Raw genomic sequence first — 20,358 nt, 5'->3', positions numbered from 1 at the left:
TCATGATGCATGCCTCATAGCAGACACCAACGAAAACATCATCTTAAAAGGTATAAGAAAGAATAATATATATGAACTATACCTAGAAAACATCACAGAACATTGCCTCATAGCTAAAAATGAATCTCAACATCTATGGCACATGAGAATGGGTCATATCAATTCTAAATACATGTCTAAATTAGCTAAAGATAAGTTAGTACGTGGGTTACCCAAAATATCTTTTAAAAAGGATTATTTTTGTGATGCATGTCAATTAGGAAAACTGTCAAAATCATCTTTCAAATCAAAAAATATCATTTCAAGCAAAAGACCTTTAGAGCTTCTCCACCTGGATCTTTTTGGTCCTTCTAGGATAGCTAGTCATAATCACAATAAATACGTTTTTGTCATTGTAGATGACTACTCAAGATTTACTTGGGTGATATTTTTGAAAAACAAAAGTGATATGTTTTGTCAATTTGAAATTTTATGTAAAAAATTACAAAATGAAAAATCTTGTTCTATTGTTAAAATCCGTAGTGACCATGGAGGAGAATTTGAAAATGAGATTTTTGAAAATTTTTGTAACTTGCATGGTATTTCTCATAACTTTGCCTTTCCTAGAGCTGCACCTCAAAATGGTGTAGTAGAAAGAAAGAACAGATCCCTTCAGGAATCTGCTAGAACTATGCTCCAACACAACAATCTTGCTAAATCTTTTTGGGCAGAAGCTATTAATACTACATGCTACATAACAAATAGAGTTCTCATTAGACCCTTATTAAATAAAACTCCCTATAAACTATTCTATGACAGAACTCCAAGAATAGACTATTTCAAAGTCTTTTGTTGTAAATGCTTTATCCTAAACACAAAAGATAGCCTAGATAAATTTGATGCTAAATCTATTGAAGGCATATTTTTAGGATATTCAAGTCATAGTAAAGCATACAGGGTTTTCAATAAGTGTTCTAAGTCTATTGAAGAATCTATGCATGTTAGTTTCTGTGAATCTATTGATCAATCTGTTCATAAGCAAACTAACGATTATGATGTTGAAAGTACAGATTTATTTTTAGATAACACAGCCAAGTCTAATGAAGATGATCATCAAAGAACAATTGTCGATATCAAAGATCATCCTCAAAAGCAGATTTTGGGAGAACTGACAAAGGGGGTTCAGACTAGAGCTCAGTTAGAACGGATTGCAAATATGGCATTCATTTCTCAACTTGAACCAAAGAAGATTAATGAAGCCATCATCGATGAGTTCTGGATGCTAGCCATGACTGAAGAACTGAATCAATTCCAAAGGAATGAAGTTTGGGATCTTGTACCAAGACCAAAGGATCATCCAATCATTGGGACAAGATGGATCTTCAGAAACAAGCTAGATGAAACAGGTAATGTTGTAAGAAATAAGGCAAGACTAGTAGCTCAAGGATACAACCATGAGGAAGATATTGATTTTGATGAAACATTTGCTCCTGTTGCTAGACTTGAATCTATTAGAATGTTTTTAGCATATGCAAGCTATATGGATTTCAAATTATATCAAATGGATGTTAAAAGTGCTTTTCTAAATGGATTTATAAATGAAGAAGTTTATGTAAAACAACCTCCAGGATTTGAGAATGAACAATATGCATATCATGTTTTCAAACTCAAACGTGTTTTGTATGGTTTAAAACAAGCACCTCGTGCTTGGTATGATAGCCTTAAAACCTTTTTGTTAAAAACTGGTTTTTCTGTAGGCAAAGCAGACTCTACATTATTTGTTAAAATAGTGAATAATCATACCCTAATTGTTCAAATATATGTAGACGATATCATCTTTGGATCTTCTAACAGCACTCTTTGTGAAGAATTTTCTAAGTCCATGCAGAAAGAATTTGAAATGAGTATGATGGGAGAACTCACCTACTTTCTTGGACTGCATATTAAGCAAACCAAGGATGGAGTTTTCATCAATCAATCTATGTATGCTCGTGAACTTCTGAAGAGGTTCAACATGAACTCAACTGCTTCAAAATCTACTCCTATGAGCACTACTACTATTTTGGACAAAGATGAAGATGGTAAGTCTGTTGATACAAAGGTATACCGAGGTATGATAGGATCACTTCTATATTTAACTGCTAGCCGTCCAGATATTATGTTCAGTGTTTGCTTGTGTGCTAGATTTCAGTCAAATCCAAATGAATCTCATCTTAATGCTGTAAAAAGAATAATGAGATATTTAAAAGACTCAGTTGATTTTGGATTATTCTATTCAAAATCCTCTACATTTGATTTAATCTCATACAGCGATGCTGACTTTGCTGGAAGTAAATCTGATAGAAAATGCACAAGTGGAACATGTCATATGCTAGGGCACTCTCTTGTATTATGGTTCAGTAAGAAACAAAATTGTGTATCCTTATCAACTACTGAAGTCGAATATATTGCTGCTAGCCTAGCCTGTACACAAGTTATCTGGATGAAACAAACCTTAAAAGATTTTGGTTTAAATTTTGAAAATACAACTATCTTCTGTGATAATACTAGTGCTATAAACTTATCTAAAAATCCTATTCTATACTCATGAACTAAGCACATTCAAATAAGACACCACTTCTTAAGAGAACAAGTCTTAAACAAAATAATTAAACTGGAATTCATACCCACTAATCAACAGTTAGCAGATATTTTCACTAAACCATTGAAACATGAAGACTTTACACGAATTAGAAGAGAACTAGGAATATGCAAACTAAGTGACTTATAAATTAATCACACTTATTATAATAAGTTTTGTTAAAATCTTATTTTAAAAAGTTTTCTTCTTATTGTCGATTTTTGTTAGTCAAACTATATTTCCATATTCACGTACACTTTAAAAATCTTATAAGACACATTCTTTATGTCTTTCAACTTGTCATCTTTTCAAGTACACATCCATTATGACTTCTTGTCCTATCTCCTTTCACTCATATCCATAAAAACTAATTATATTAAAAGCTATCATAACATTGTTCACATCACTCATCTCATAACTCCTTTATTATTTTTGTCCTTTTGTGAAAACTTCTCTTACGATAAATTGATTCACCTTCAACATAATAACATAATTAGTTTATGAAAAATCTTGCTTTTCAAATTTTTGGTTAAATTCGGATGATTATTTTTTTGGTTCTTTTACCTTATTCTAAAGATCAAGTTACTATATTCTCACGTAAATTTTTACTATATCATATGATATCTCATATATTACGTATACTCTATTATATCTCACGTACATTTTTACTATATCATCTTTTATATCATAGCCTAAAGAACTATCTATTATCAGCTCTTCATGTTTTACATCTTTTACAAAAAGTATTGTAAAAACACTTGTACTCCACATATTAGTACGTTTTGTATCACCTTTTTATCTCTCTCTCTCTACATTATACATAGCTCCTTCTCATCCGTGACCATGACTCTCTCATACATTTTATATCTCTCTCCAATCGAGACTCATTAAAACCTTGTCCTTCATATTTTTTATTCTCATTAGTACCTTTAGTACTTTTTCTCTCTCTCATACGAATTGAGCCTCCATTCTTGTCAATTCATGTTTGTGACTCCTCTACTAATTTAAAACTTAACTTTAGTCTTTAACAACTATCAACTTCCTCAAATCGAGTTTCTTTAAGAATATGTTTATCAAATAAACATTAATTCATGTCAATCATAACTTTATCTCATGTCTTTCATCTCATATCAATCATGAATTTTTTATTACTTCTTATCCTACTCGACAATCCATATATGTCATCTCACTTTTCTCCATGACTACTCTCACTCCTTCTACACATCCATAAATTTTTTTTTCTTATACAAACAATTATTACTCTTCATTTATAAATATCTTTTTGTCTCATCATTATTTATAGTCAAAGTGTGTCCCTCTCATCTTTACGTATACTTATAAAACAATACAAATGTGAAGACACATTAATCATGACACATTTTTTTTCCTTCAAAAATGTCATATCTTTCAAACCACATATCCGTATCACCCTTCTTTATGTCTATTCATTCTTCTTCCACGCCTATCAAAATATATATTTTATAAATAACCAATTATTGCCTCTCACTCACTCATGTTTGTTTGTCTTATTCCAAAATCACACTTCACGAATTTGGAATGCTTCCATATCAAGTAATATCATGTAGTTAAAGTTGTTTGTTTTATTAGGCCATTATTTTCTTCACTCTCTTCAATAGGTCACTCCATACGCCATTCATAACTACTCGATACACTCACCCATAGTATATTTGTTCAAATCTATGTCCTTCTTAACTTACATACCAATATGATACACTATCTTCCACCATTGATTTGATTTGTCATTCACAAGCCCCTTAACTTACAACTCACGCATTTCCTCTTTCCACTACAATCTAAAAATCCTTCACTTCCTTTGCCATTCAATTATTGTCACAATTATTTTCTCTCTTCTATTTAACTGTTTGGTTCATTCCTCACCAATACCACTCATAGCTCTCTATCCTCCTACATACTTTCAAACTCCTTCTCAACTTCTTTTTGCAATGGCTTCCTCTTCAACCTCTGCAATCACTGCTGCAGATCTTAGATATCCAAGTCTTTTTCATGACTACAACTTACTTTGTTCTCGACCCATTCATGAAGGAAAATTAGTTCACTATGAAGACTTCATGCTATTTGACCTAGACAACTATCTCCCCGAACTCAAACATCTACTAGGATCTTCATCCCAAGCTGCCTATTTTTCTTAACTCGTTCGACTATTCTATACAAACTTTTCCACTGATCATGAACAAACTAAAATCACCAGTAAAGTCCGAGGAAAGTTGATGCTTTTCGATGCTTCCGACCTAGGTAGAATTCTAAACCTACCTTCCACCGCCACCGACCTCAACAACATAGTACCAATCTAATGATCGGTACTTCGAAAAATTCTCCTCTGCACCAACTGTCATCAACTTCCCTGGCACATGAGGAATCTCCAACCTCATGCTCAATTACTTGCCCAGATTCTTCTCCACAACATCTATCCCAAGCATCCCCGCAAGGGATTGGTTCCACGAAAAATCTCTCACCTTATCTACGCTATTTTCTCATCTACTCCGATAAACTTATTTCCTTTGGTCTGTAATAACTTTTAATTACTTTTGGTCTATAATAACTCTCTTACTCTGATCCCTTCCTTTTTGTCCATGACAAAGGGGGAGAAAACCTGTCTCCATTATTGGAGAAATACTCTCTTTAAACATTTTTCAATATTTTATCATATTATTATTTCTATGCATAATGTCTTTTTGACAGGGGGGGCATATTTTCTCATCATCATCAAAAAGGAGGAGAATGTTGAGAAACTCTGTTTTGATGTCACATAATATGATACACTGTCGTATTTGATTTTATATGATATGATAATATGTCCTCTTGAAAAATGTTATATTATGACTGAATATGTTTTGCCATAAATCTAACGAGTATTTGATGCAAGGATATCTCACCCAAAAAGGATGGAGACTTCCTGTTCAAGTACAACTACTGCAATCATACTCCTTGAAGAAAAAAAAAAGCTTGATGAGCCATGCATTCCGAAAGTTCAACTGAAGAGATCGGCTACCTCAAGATGAAGATTTTTTTTCTTCTTTATAGTCATATGTAACAGAACCTTCAGGAACATGCATATTGCATATTACATACTCATTCATAAAAACTATATCATAAAAGTATACGATAGTTTCAAAAAGCTCCTTTTTGAAAACTAATAATTGTACCTTCTTACAACCATTTATGAAAAAGGTATTTTGACATGATTTCAAAATGTAATAATTGTACCTTACATCATATAGAAGACGACATGAAAAGAAATGTAGGAAAAAGACAAAACATGAAATCGGCTACATAAAGAAAAACAAATATAATATGTTTTTGAAAAGACTCTAGTTACCTTCTTTAAAGAAATGATTTTAAATATGGGTAAAAGACAAAACATGAAATCGGCTACATAAAGAAAAACAAATATAATATATTTTTTGAAAAGACTCTAGTTATCTTCTTTAAAGAAATAATTTTTAATATATGGGTAAAAGACAAAACATGAAAATCGGCTACACAAAGAAAACAAATATAATAAAGGTTTTGATAAAGACTCTAGTTACCTTTCTACAAACCCATAGAATGTCGACTTACTTGAAGTCATCATTCTCTCTGTACAAGCATTAAATACCTCCTGTAAGAAATCCTTGTTTAATATCCTTCTCAAGAATGTCGACCTTCTTGTAGTCCTCATTCTCTCTGAAGACTTCGAAAAACACAACATAAAGAAAACACTTGACATGACTATGTACAAATAAATATCTCAAAGCACTGATTGTACTTACACTCATTTAAAGTAAAGAAGTACTTATGTACCTCAAATCATTAATTAGAATAAAGACAAAACTACAATCCAACGTTCAATGTACTATTGTAAGAAATAGACTTTTTACATAAAATATGTATTACCTAAAATATTACAACAACTAGTGTACCCTATATTTTACTTTTATGGAAAAAGGCATTCTCGAATTTCTCTAAAAGATGTTTTTGAAATGACATAACATTTCACATTTCAAAAAGGCTACGATTTCAAAATGTAACGACTACTTTTTTAAAGCTATATAAACACACTCAAATAAACTATTCAACATGGAATGGAATAGACGTGTGAGCTTACAACGAGAAAAATTCTATTCATTATTTGAAAAGAGAGCCTTGAAAAAGAAAAGAAAGAAAAGAGAAAAAGTCAAGTCCAGCTCTTTGACAAAGAGTATCCTCTGAGTGACAAACAGAACATTCTGAGAATCCTTCATTCGTGCACTCATATCATTCTGAAGGTTCTATAGGAAGTATTGTAACTCTGTTATTCACTGTATTCATTCTTTGTTGAAAGAAGTAGACCTCTGAGAAAGAGGGTGTTGTCCTTCTCTGTTGAGAGAAGAAGACCTCTGTGGAAGAGGGTGTGCCCCTTCTCTGTTGAGAGAAGAAGACCTCTAAGGAAGAGGGTGTTGTACTATTTATCCGGTGATTCAGATGTTATAGTGGAAAGCTCAAGTGGTTTGCTTGGGGACTGGATGTAGGTCTGGGTATTGACCGAACCAGTATAAATTTTGTGTTTTATGTGTTGTGCTTTATTGCCTGATTATTTTATTTTATCGATCTTTATCGTATTTCACTATTCACCCCCCCTCTAGTGGAATTTCATTTGGTATCAGAGCAGGTTTGTTGGTTTCGACATAACAAGTCTTCCAACACAAATGGCATCTACCTCTTATGCTCGTGATATTGAAGGTCAACACGCATCTCGTCCTCCTTTCTTCAATGGCTCCAACTATGGATACTGGAAGTGCAGAATGGCTATATTTCTCAAATCCATAGATTTTGCTGTATGGAAAATTGTTGAGCATCCATACACATCTCCATCCGCAGACTATAACTTATGGTCTGATGAAGAAAAGAAAATGGCAAACCTAAATGCAAAGGCTATGAATGCCTTATTTTGTGCCATTGATCAGAACGAATTCAATAGAATATCTATATGTGAATCTGCATATGACATTTGGCATTCTTTGGAGGTTATTCATGAAGGAACCAACAAAGTAAAAGAAGTCAAAATCTCATCTCTTGTTAGAAAATATGAGTTGTTCAAAATGAACAAAGATGAACCCATCACAGAGATGTTTACCAGATTCACCAACGATCTGAAATCTCTGGGTGTAACATATGCACAGATAGAAAAGGTGAAGAAAATCTTGAGATCTCTCACAACTGATTGGGAGAAAAAGACTACAGCTGTTGAAGAAGCTCAAGATTTATCTAAGCTTACTTTGGACGACTTAATAGGCAATCTTATGGCCTATGAAGTCCACATGAAAGAAAGAAGGGAAAAAGAGCAACCAATAAAGAAAACTCTAGCTTTCCCAGCTCTATTTGAGAATGAAGACTTAGATAAAGAATTTGAAATTGCGCTACTAACCAGAAAATTCCAGCGCTTCATGAGAAGGAACCGGCTTCCAAACAGGCACAAGGAAAGAAAAGATCCTAAGGAAGATCCCATGTGCTATCAGTGTAATAAGCCAGGTCACTTAAGGCGTGACTGTCCCCTTCTCAAAAGAAAATCCAAGACCGAGGAACCAAAGAAGAGGTTCTTCAAGAAAAAGGCTCTGCATGCTCAATGGGATGACTCAGAACCATCCACCAGTGAAGAGTCAAGTGATGATGAAGTCGAAACTGCAAACATGTGCTTCATGGCAAACGAAAGCTCTGTAAGTTACATTTCTGATTTTTCCTTTGAAGAACTTCTAGATGCTTTTCAAGAACTATTTGAAGAATCTAGAAAATTAAGCTCAAAAAATAAAACATTAAAATCTGAAAATTTAGAGCTTTCCCAAAAAAATGAAAAACTCAACAGTGAAAACTCTGAGTTGAAAAAGAAAAATCTTCTTATTGCTTCTGAAATCTTATCTACTAGCTTCAAGACTAAAAATCTGCAAGTAGAAATTTCAGAATTAAAAAGTAAAACTGAAAACCTTAAGAAAACGGTTTTCAAGTTTACTAAAGGAAAAGAGAACTTAGATAAACTTCTATCTTCTCAAAAAGTCTCCTTCTACAAGAATGGTATTGGCTACTCTCATTTCAACAAGCGTTCTTGTATGAATCAAAAGACCAGTTTTGTGAAAAGTTCGTCTGAACCAAATAAGGAGTATTATAATGTTAATTCTTTTAACTCCTCTAAGGTTGTAGACAAACCCAAATCCAAATGGATATGGGTTCCAAGGTCTAACAAAAAGGGACCCGATTGGGTACCAAAAAGAAATTTTACTTGATGATTTGCAGGCTCCAAATAAGAAGAACAGATGGATTCTAGACAGTGGATGTTCAAAACACATGACAGGACATCCAGACCTTTTTGTTGTTCTTCATCATAAAGAAGGAGGAACTGTCACCTTTGGAGATAACAACAAATGTTTGATAATTAGCATTGTAATATTGGTAACATAGATAGACCTCTTATCAAAGACGTTCTCCTTGTTAAAGGCTTAAAACATAACCTACTAAGTATCAGTCAAATGTATGACACAGGTTATAATGTTAGCTTTAATCATAATGCATGCCTCATAGCAGACACCAACGAAAACATCATCTTAAAAGGTATAAGAAAGAATAATATATATGAACTATACCTAGAAAACATCAAGAACATTGCCTCATAGCTAATAATGAATCTCAACATCTATGGCACATGGGAATGGGTCATATCAATTCTAAATACATGTCTAAATTAGCTAAAGATAAGTTAGTACGTGGGTTACCCAAAATATCTTTTAAAAGGGATTATTTTTGTGATGCATGTCAATTAGGAAAACTGTCAAAATCATCTTTCAAATCAAAAAATATCATTTCAAGCAAAAGACCTTTAGAGCTTCTCCACCTAGATCTTTTTGGTCCTTCTAGGATAGCTAGTCATAATCACAATAAATATGTTTTTGTCATTGTAGATGACTACTCAAGATTTACTTGGGTGATATTTTTGAAAAACAAAAGTGATATGTTTTGTCAATTTGAAATTTTATGTAAAAAATTACAAATTGAAAAATCTTGTTCTATTGTTAAAATCCGTAGTGACCATGGAGGAGAATTTGAAAATGAGATTTTTGAAAATTTTTGTAACTTGCATGGTATTTCTCATAACTTTGCCTTTCCTAGAGCTGCACCTCAAAATGGTGTAGTAGAAAGAAAGAACAGAACCCTTCAGGAATCTGCTAGAACTATTCTCCAACACAACAATCTTGCTAAATCTTTTTGGGCAGAAGCTGTTAATACTACATGCTACATAACAAATAGAGTTCTCATTAGACCCTTATTAAATAAAACTCCCAATGAACTATTCTATGACAGAACTCCAAGAATAGACTATTTCAAAGTCTTTGGTTGTAAATGCTTTATCCTAAACCCAAAAGATAGCCTAGATAAATTTGATGCTAAATCTATTGAAGGCATATTTTTAGGATATTCAAGTCATAGTAAAGCATACAGGGTTTTCAATAAGTGTTCTAAGTCTATTGAAGAATCTATGCATGTTAGTTTCTGTGAATCTATTGATCAATCTGTTCATAAGCAAACTAACGATGATGATGTTGAAAGTACAGATTTATTTTTAGATAACACAGCCAAGTCTAATGAAGATGATCATCAAAGAACATTTGTCGATATCAAAGATCATCCTTAAAAGCAGATTTTGGGAGAACTGACAAAGGGGGTTCAGACTAGAGCTCAGTTAGAACGGATTGCAAATATGGCATTCATTTCTCAACTTGAACCAAAGAAGATTGATGAAGCCATCATCAATGAGTTCTGGATGCTAGCCATGACTGAAGAACTGAATCAATTCCAAAGGAATGAAGTTTGGGATCTTGTACCAAGACCAAAGGATCATCCAATCATTGGGACAAGATGGATCTTCAGAAACAAGCTAGATGAAACAGGTAATGTTGTAAGAAATAAGGCATGACTAGTAGCTCAAGGATACAACCAGGAGGAAGATATTGATTTTGATGAAACATTTTCTCCTGTTGCTAGACTAGAATCTATTAGAATGTTTTTAGCATATGCAAGCTATATGGATTTCAAATTATATCAAATGGATGCTAAAAGTGTTTTTCTAAATGGATTTATAAATGAAGAAGTTTATGTAAAACAACCTCCAGGATTTGAGAATGAACAATATCCAGATCATGTTTTCAAACTCAAACGTGCTTTGTATGGTTTAAAACAAGCACCTCGTGCTTGGTATGATAGCCTTAAAACCTTTTTGTTAAAAACTGGTTTTTCTGTAGGCAAAGCAGACTCTACATTATTTGTTAAAATAATGAATAATCATACCCTAATTGTTCAAATATATGTAGACGATATCATCTTTGGATCTTCTAATAACACTCTTTGTGAAGAATTTTCTAAGTCCAAGCAGAAAGAATTTGAAATGAGTATGATGGGAGAACTCACCTACTTTCTTGGACTGCATATTAAGCAAACCAAGGATGGAGTTTTCATCAATCAATCTAAGTATGCTCATGAACTTCTGAAGAGGTTCAACATGAACTCAACTGCTTCAAAATCTACTCCTATGAGCACTACTACTGTTTTGGACAAAGATGAAGATGGTAAGTCTGTTGATACAAAGGTATACCGAGGTATGATAGGATCACTTCTATATTTAACTGCTAGCCGTCCAGATATTATGTTCAGTGTTTGCTTGTGTGCTAGATTTCAGTCAAATCCAAAAGAATCTCATCTTAAAGCTGTAAAAAGAATAATGAGATATTTAAAAGACACAGTTGATTTTGGATTATTCTATTCAAAATCCTCTACACTTGATCTAATCTCATACAGCGATGCTGACTTTGCTGGAAGTAAATCTGATAGAAAAAGCACAAGTGGAACATGTCATATGCTAAGGCACTCATCATGGTTCAGTAAGAAACAAAATTGTGTATCCTTATCAACTACTGAAGCCGAATATATTGCTGCTAGCCTAGCCTGTACACAAGTTATCTGGATGAAACAAACCTTAAAAGATTTTGGTTTAAATTTTGAAAATACAACTATCTTTTGTGATAATACTAGTGGTATAAACTTATCTAAAAATCTTATTCTACACTCACGAACTAAGCACATTCAAATAAGACACAACTTCTTAAGAGAACAAGTCTTAAACAAAATAATTAAACTGGAATTCATACCCACTAATCAACAGTTAGCAGATATTTTCACTAAACCATTGAAACATGAAGACTTTACACGAATTAGAAAAGAACTAGGAATATGCAAACTAAGTGACTTATAAATTAATCACACTTATTATAATAAGTTTTGTTAAAATCTTATTTTAAAAAGTTTTCTTCTTCTTGTCGATTTTTGTGAGTCAAACTAGATTTCCATATTCACGTCACTTTAAAAATCTTATAAGACACATTCTTTATGTCTTTCAACTTGTCATCTTTTCAAGTACACATCCATTATGACTTCTTGTCCTATCTCATTTCACTCATATCCATAAAAACTAATTATATTAAAAGCTATCATAACATTGTTCACATCACTCATCTCATAACTCCTTTATTATTTTTGTCCTTTTGTGAAAACTTCTCTTACGATAAATTGATTCACCTTCAACATAATAACATAATTAGTTTATGAAAAATCTTGCTTTTCAAATTTTTGGTTAAATTCGTATGATTATTTTTTTTGGTTCTTTTACCTTATTCTAAAGATCTAGTTACAATGTTCTCACGTAAATTTTTACTATATCATGTGATATCTCATATATTACGTACACTCTATTATATCTCACGTACATTTTTACTATATCATCTTTTATATCATAGCCTAAAGAACTATCTATTATCAGCTCTTCATGTTTTACATCTTTTACAAAAAGTATTGTAAAAACACTTGTACTCCACCCATTAGTACGTTTTGTATCACCTTTTTATCTCTCTCTCTCTCTCTACATTATACATAGCTCCTTCTCATCCGTGACCATGACTCTCTCATACATTTTATATCTCTCTCCAATCGAGACTCATTAAAACCTTGTCCTTCATATTTTTTATTCTCATTAGTACCTTTAGTACTTTTTCTCTCTCTCATACGAATTGAGCCTCCATTCTTGTCAATTCATGTTTGTGACTCCTCTACTAATTTAAAACTTAACTTTAGTCTTTAAAAACTATGAACTTCCTCAAATCGAGTTTCTTTAAGAATATGTTTATCAAATAAACATTAATTCATGTCAATCATAACTTTATCTCATGTCTTTCATCTCATATCAATCATGAATTTTTTATTACTTTTTATCCTACTCGACAATCCATATATGTCATCTCACTTTTCTCCATGACTACTCTCACTCCTTATACACATATCCATAAAATTTTTTTTCTTATACAAACAATTATTACTCTTCATTCATAAATATCTTTTTGTCTCATCATTATTTATAGTCAAAGTGTGTCCCTCTCATCTTTACGTATACTCATAAAACAATACAAATGTGAAGACACATTAATCATGACACATTTTTTTTCCTTCAAAAATGTCATATCTTTCAAACCACATATCCGTATCACCCTTCTTTATGTCTATTCATTCTTCTTCCATGCCTATCAAAATATATATTTATTAAATAACCAATTATTGCCTCTCACTCACTCATCTTTGTTTGTCTTATTCCAAAATCACACTTCACGAAATTGGAATGCTTCCATATCAAGTAATATCATGTAGTTAAAGTTGTTTGTTTTATTAGGCCATTATTTTCTTCACTCTCTTCAATAGGTCACTCCATACGCCATTCATAACTACTCGATACACACACCCATAGTATATTTGTTCAAATCTATGTCCTTCTTAACTTACATACCAATATGATACACTATCTTCCACCATTGATTTGATTTGTCATTCACAAGCCCCTTAACTTACAACTCACGCATTTCCTCTTTCCACTACAATCTAAAAATCCTTCACTTCCTTTGCCATTCAATTATTGTCACAATTATTTTCTCTCTTCTATTTAACCGTTTGGTTCATTCCTCACCAATACCAGTCGTAGCTCTCTATCCTCCTACATACTTTCAAACTCCTTCTCAACTTCCTTTTGCAATGGCTTCCTCTTCAACCTCTGCAATCACTGCTGCAGATCTTAGATATCCAAGACTTTTTCATGACTGCAACTTACTTTGTTCTCGACCCATTCATGAAGGAAAATTAGTTCACTATGAAGACTTCATGCTATTTGACCTAGACAACTATCTCCCTGAACTCAAACATCTACTAGGATCTTCATCCCAAGCTGCCTATTTTTCTGAACTCGTTCGACTATTCTATACAAACTTTTCCACTGATCATGAACAAACTAAAATCACCAGTAAAGTCCGAGGAAAGTTGATGTTTTACGATGCTTCCGACCTAAGTAGAATTCCAAACCTACCTTCCACCGCCACCGACCTCAACAACATAGTACCAATCGAACGATCGGTACTTCGAAAAATTCTCCTCTGCACCAACTGTCATCAACTTCCCTGGCACATGAGGAATCTCCAACCTCATGCTCAATTACTTGCCCAGATTCTTCTCCACAACATCTATCCCAAGCATCCTCGCAAGGGATTGGTTCCACGAAAAATCTCTCTCCTTATCTACGCCATTTTCTCATCTACTTCGATAAACTTATTTCTTTTGGTCTGTAATAACTTTTAATTACTTTTGGTCTATAATAACTCTCTTACTCTGATCCCTTCCTTTTTGTCCATGACAAAGGGGGAGAAAACCTGTCTCCATTATTGGAGAAATACTCTCTTTAAACATTTTTCAATATTTTATCATATTATTATTTCTATGCATAATGTCTTTTTGACAGGGGGGGCATATTTTGTCATCATCAAAAAGGGGGAGAATGTTGAAAAACTCTGTTTTGATGTCACATAATATGATACACTGTCGTATTTAATTTTATATGATATGATAATATGTCCTCTTGAAAAATGTTATATTATGACTGAATATGTTTTGCCATAAATCTAACAAGTATTTGATGCAAGGATATCTCACCCAAAAAGGATGGAGACTTCCTGTTCAAGTACAACTAGTGCAATCATACTCCTTGAAGAAAAAAAAAAGCTTGATGAGTCATGCATTCCTAAAGTTCAACTGAAGAGATCGGCTACCTCAAGATGAATTTTTTTTTTCTTCTTTAGAATCATATGTAACAGAACCTTCAGGAACATGGATATTGCATATTACATACTCATTCATAAAAACTATATCATAAAAGTATACAATAGTTTCAAAAAGCTCCTTTTTGAAAACTAATAATTGTACCTTCTTACAACCATTTATGAAAAAGGTATTTTGACATGATTTCAAAATGTAATGATTGTACCTTACATCATATACAAGACAACATGAAAAGAAATGTAGGAAAAAGACAAAACATGAAATCGGCTACATAAAGAAAAACAAATATAATATGTTTTTGAAAAGACTCTAGTTACCTTCTTTAAAGAAATGATTTTAAATATGGGTAAAAGATAAAACATGAAATCGGCTACATAAAGAAAAACAAATATAATATGTTTTTTGAAAAGACTCTAGTTATCTTCTTTAAAGAAATAATTTTTAATATATGGGTAAAAGACAAAACATGAAAATCGGCTACACAAAGAAAAAAATATAATAAAGGTTTTGATAAAGACTCTAGTTACCTTTCTACAAACCCATAGAATGTTGACTTACTTGAAGTCATCATTCTCTCTGTACAAGCATTAAATACCTCCTGTAAGAAATCCTTGTTTAATATCCTTCTCAAGAATGTCGACCTTCTTGTAGTCCTCATTCTCTCTGAAGACTTTGAAAAACACAACATAAAGAAAACACTTGACATGACTATGTAGAAATAAATATCTCAAAGCACTCATTGTACTTACACTCATTTAAAGTAAAGAACTACTTATGTACCTCAAATCATTAATTAGAATAAAGACAAAACTACAATCCAACGTTCAATGTACTATTGTAAGAAATAGACTTTTTACATAAAATATGTATTACCTAAAATATTACAACAACTAGTGTACCCTATATTTTACTTTTATGGAAAAAGGCATTCTCGAATTTCTCTAAAAGATGTTTTTGAAATGACATAACATTTCACATTTCAAAAAGGCTACGATTTCAAAATGTAACGACTACTTTTTTAAAGCTATATAAACACACTCAAATAAACTATTCAACATGGAATGGAATAGACGTGTGAGCTTACAACGAGAAAAATTCTATTCATTATTTGAAAAGAGAGCCTTGAAAAAGAAAGAGAAAAAGAAAAGAAAGAAAAGAGAAAAAGTCAAGTCCAGCTCTTTGACAAAAAGTATCCTCTGAGTGACAAACAGAACATTCTGAGAATCCTTCATTCGTGCACTCATATCATTCTGAAGGTTCTATAGGAAGTATTGTAACTCTGTTATTCACTGTATTCATTCTTTGTTGAAAGAAGTAGACCTCTGAGAAAGAGGGTGTTGTCCTTCTCTGTTGAGAGAAGAAGACCTCTGTGGAAGAGGGTGTGCCCCTTCTCTGTTGAGAGAAGAAGACCTCGAGGAAGAGGGTGTTGTACTATTTATCCGGTGACTCGGATGTTATAGTGGAAAGCTCAAGTGGTTTGCTTGGGGACTGGATGTAGGTCTGGGTATTGACCAAACCAGTATAAATTCTGTGTTTTATGTGTTGTGCTTTATTGCCTGATTATTTTATTTTATCGATCTTTATCGTATTTCACTATTCACCCCCCCTCTAGTGGAATTTCACTTATCAGCGAGCTATGACCGTCATTTTCCATTACCATATGCACAAAATCATGGATGCATATGTTGATGATATTCTGGTAAAATCCAAAGAAGAAAAGATCATATCAAAGCTCTCAACCAAGTCTTCAAGCGGCTCATTCTTTACAAGTTAAGACTCAATCCACAAAAATGTGTTTCTGGAGTTGAATCCGGCAAGTTGTTAGGCTTTTTGGTCAGCAAAAAGGGGATAGAAGTAGATTCTGCTAAGGCCAAGGCCATCATTGACATGCCACCCCCGACTAATCTCAAAGAATGACATAGCCTTCAGGGTCGCATGCAATCAATCCGGCGATTCATATCCAATTTGGCCATGAGATATGAGCCTTTCAATCATTTGCTCAGAAAAGGAGTGAAGTTCAAATGGGGACTAGAGTGTCAGCAATCATTTGAGCGTATCAAGAAATATTTGCTCAATCCTTTTGTTTTAAAGCTGCCAGAATTAGAAAAACCCCTTTTGCTATATATCTCAGTTAATCAAGTTGCTTGCGGCGGATTCTTGGCGCAATATGAAGAAGGCAGCCTGATAGAGCACGCCATCTATTATGTAAGCAAGACCTTCATTGATTATGAGAAGAAATACTCCCAGATAGAGAAGACATGTGTAGCTCTGGTTTGGATGTGTCAGAAGTTGAGACACTATCCGCTAGCATAATGAAGTCAAGATCCTATCCAAATTAAATCCTCTCAAGTACATTCTTGAGCAACCCTTTCTCAGCGGACGGATTACCAAATGGCAAGTCCTATTGATGCAATACGATTTAGAGTATATCTACCAGCAATCTATCAAAGGCCAAGCAATTACAGACCAATTGGCAAATTTTCCTTTAGTAGAGGATGTTAAAGCTGAAGATGATTTCCCTGATGGACGGATTTGTAATATTCAGTAATGTCCAATTTGGAATTTATTCTTCGACGGTTCCAAGAACATGGCAGGCATAGGAATTAGGATTTTGCTGATCACACCTGAGAAGGAGATGATCCCCTTTTCTTTCAAACTGGATTTTCAGTGCACTCATAATATAGCCGAGTATGAAGCTTTGATACAAGGTCTAAAAATTCTACAGGATTTCAATGTCAAAAGAGTACATGCTTATGGAGACTCTTTGCTCATCGTCAATCAAGTCCTAGCTGAATGGCAAGTGAAGGATCAAAAATTACTTCCTTATTAGAAGATCGTCTCAGCCCTTGCTAGCAATTTCGAAGAGTTTCAACTTTTCCATATCAAACAAGACTTCAATCAAGTTGCAGACAGTTTAGCCAATCTGGGATCCATCATGTCTTTCAAGAGAGAAGAATCTTATCGCTCCTTTAAAATTAGCAGACTTGATCAACCTGCTTTCGTCCTAGTAGAGCAGATAAACCAGGCTGAGCAAAAAAAAAGCCTTGGTATCATGACATCAAGAATTTTATTAAAACGGGCGAATTTCCTCCAGAACTCTCGAAAAAAGAGCAGCGAGCAATTCAACGCATGTCAGCCTAATATTTTATTCTTGTCGATGTTCTCTATCATCGTGGATTCAGTTTCGAGTATTCCAGATGTTTGAACGAAGAAGAATCCAAAGAAGTTGTGCAAGAGGCACACGAAAGCATTTGCGGTGGTCATGTCGGCTACCAAACTCTTGTGAAACAAATCATCCGAGCAGGATATTATTGGAAAACTATGCAGCAAGACTGCTATCGTTTTGTGAAGAAGTGAGTTCAATGTCAGATGTATGCACCTTTCATTTATGCGTCAGCGACATATTTACAATTTGTCGTCTCTCCATGGCCATTTTCTATGTGGGCTTTCGATGTGGTAGGCCCTATCACTCATTCTATTTCCTCGCAGCTACAAAATACTTCACCAAATGGGTCGAAGCTGCCACTCTACACACAATAAAAAGTCAACATGTGGTCTCATTCATCTACAAGAATATCCTGTGTCGCTTTGGCATACCACATGACATTATGTCAGACAATGGTAGTCATTTCAAGAATAAGAGAATGAGGACATTCTGCTCAAAGTTCGGAATCCATCATCATTTTTCTGCTCCTTATTATCCTCAAGGGAATGGTCAGGCAAAGGCCACCAATAAAATTCTGATTCGAATCCTGGAGCAAACTTTGGAAACAGATCATGACTGGCATGAAAAGATCCATGATGCATTATAGGCATACAAAACCACCATTCTAACTCCAACTAATGCTACTCCGTCATAACTTGTCTACGGAACTGAAGTAGTATTGCCTCTACATGTTTAGAAACCTGCCTTGAAGTTTGTATCACTTCTGGAATTACCGCTTGATCAGTATCAGCAACAACAGCTATTACAACTTGATTTGCTTGATGAAAGAAGGCTCAGAGCAACAGAGCATGCTCAATCATATCATCAGAGGATAGCCAGACATTATGCCAAATCTGTCATTGAAAGAAAATTCTGAGTCAATGATCTAGTGCTCAGATCAACGACTTATCTCAAGCACCGCCAAGGTGGCAGGTGGTCACCAAATTGGGAAGGTCCCTATGTTGTCAAGGAGGCATTACCTCGCAATTCATATTGGCTCATCAACACCGATGGAGTGAAACTGCCAGATCTCATCAATGCTCGACATTTGAAAAAATTCTTTACTTAAATCATCTATCTTATTCTTTGTAATTCCTTAAACTTTCTTTAATAATGATCAAATTCTCTTTTCCCAGTTACACTGGGGCATTTTTTTAAAAAAATTGTGTTTTATCTACAAATGTTCTGTATACAGGCAGGATAAACAAATCTCTCATTTTGCACACATGTGCACCCATTTACATCATTTTGTATTCATATTTGCATACATCTGCATTCATTGACATTGATATTCATTTGCATCAAATTCATTACCCATTCAGGATAAGGGATAATCCTGAGACCCCGACAATCATTCTCGTTACAATTCCCAAATATTTTAAGAGCATAGGCCGCTTTCAAAAATTCAAGTCTCAAAATTCAGCGTTCGAACTGGTATATTTCCAAAATCAAGTGCTTGAACTGGTACATTTTAAAAATCCAGTGCTCGAACTGGTACATTTTCAAAATCCAGTGCTTGAACTGGTATGTTTCCAAATCCCAGTGTTCAAACGGGTACATTATCAAAATCCAATGTCTGTGTTGACATATTTTCAAAACCTGGTATTCATGCTGGTGTTCCTTTCGAAATTGAGCACTCGTGCTAGTATCTCACCGGTTGGCCATGTCAGTCGACCTCTTGGGTTCAGTCTTCATGCTAATCATCCATCGGAATTCAAGTTCTATACCAATTTCAGCCCCCAAGCCACCCAATTTTCAATTCTGACCTTTGGGTCACCTAATTTCCAAATTCCAGTTTTTAATTTCCAATTTCCAATTTCCAATTTCCAATTTCCAATTTCCAATTTCCAATTTCCAATTTCCAATTTCCAATTTCCAATTTCCAATTTCCAATTTCCAATTTCCAATTTCCAATTTCCAATTTTTATTTTTCAATTCCAATTTCGACCTTCAGGTCAATCAATTTCCAAATTCGACCTTTGGGTCAATCAACTTCCAATTTCAAACTTCGGGCCAATCAATTTCCAAATTTCCAATTTCAACCTTCGGGTCAATCAATTTCCAATTTCAACTTTCGGGTCAATCAAATTCCAATTTTTAAATTCTAAATTCCAATTTCCAATTTCCAATTTCCAATTTCCAATTTCCAATTTCCAATTTCGACCTTTTTGGTCACTCAATACCAATTTCAATCATTTTCTCTTGCGAGGGACCCTTTTTACAGGGAGAGTTCGAGGGAGCTCGTTCTTTTTGCATGCTATCCTTTGTTCACTTGGCCCCTTTTCAGGGAGAGTTTGAAGAGACTCATGTCTTTGTAAACCGTTTGCAAAATCAATTTCCAATTTTATACAAGGAACCCTTAGTTCAG

This window comes from Nuphar pumila, chromosome 10 (genome assembly GCF_984573655.1).
Source record: "Nuphar pumila chromosome 10, dmNupPumi1.hap1.1, whole genome shotgun sequence".
Taxonomy (NCBI): domain Eukaryota; kingdom Viridiplantae; phylum Streptophyta; class Magnoliopsida; order Nymphaeales; family Nymphaeaceae; genus Nuphar; species Nuphar pumila.
This window is presented reverse-complemented; position numbering follows the sequence as displayed.